We start from the raw sequence: 1,066 nt of genomic DNA, 5'->3' as shown, positions 1-1,066 counted from the left end.
TTTTAATTTTCTTATGGTTTAAAACTATAAATGTGTAAAAAATAAAATTTAAATCACCTCACTATATCATGCAAAAAGTATTTGCACCTTAACAGAAACCATTTATCAATTATAGCCTTATGACAATCTTTATATATTATTTAATAAAAACGACTAGAGAAAAAAAAATGTATGCATAGCTTCACTGATATTTCGATATTCTGTTTTTATTCAGTCTAATAGTTGTTAACTTATTAACATATTAACTTTTCTACTCCTTATGTCCTATATTATATATTCAAAACCATAGATTTCTTTTGCCTTCAATTTTACATTTATTTTAAGGAGTGTGCCAATTATGTGATATCAAAGTCACAAAAGACCGATTAAATGGACTAAAAATGAATTAAAACTTTGTTTTTCTAACTAATACATTTTTCAGCAGAAAATCTTACAGAAATTTATAAAATAAGCCAACTATACACTTACATTGGAATGTAAATAAAATATTTTATTCTCATACAATAAACAAACATAAGGTTTGATTTAAAAAAGAAATTTTAATTCTTATATTTCACTAAATAATAAACTCAAGAGTTAATGTTTAAAAAATACTTAGAAACATTAGCTAATAGATAAAGCACGGAAACTAAGAAATGCATTTTCAGAATTATATATAATCCTTTACCCTAAGTTGATTTAAAAGAAAATATAAATCAAAAATACCAATTGAAAAGATTATTTTAACTTGGGTGATATTTATTCACGAAAAATTAAATTAATTTTTTTAAATATTATTTTGCTAGACAATACAGACTCATTAATTTTACTGATATTTAATTAACTTTCAACTAGGAAAAAGTTCTGTATAATCTAAACGTCTATAAGTCATTAAAATTTGGACAAAGATCAACATTATGATATTTCACGATTAAATCGTAGCAAAGAAATTTTCAAAAGGTAACCAAACAATCTTCTCCAAAGTGACAACCAGTAGTAACATTAACTTAATTTAAAAAAGAGCTTCTTGTCAAAATACTAGTAATGCCAGTTAGATAAGACTTTAAATTATCAATTGTTAGACATA

This window comes from Halyomorpha halys, unplaced genomic scaffold, assembly GCF_000696795.3.
Source record: "Halyomorpha halys isolate HHAL.00 unplaced genomic scaffold, Hhal_1.1 Scaffold126.1, whole genome shotgun sequence".
Classification (NCBI taxonomy): domain Eukaryota; kingdom Metazoa; phylum Arthropoda; class Insecta; order Hemiptera; family Pentatomidae; genus Halyomorpha; species Halyomorpha halys.
This window is presented reverse-complemented; position numbering follows the sequence as displayed.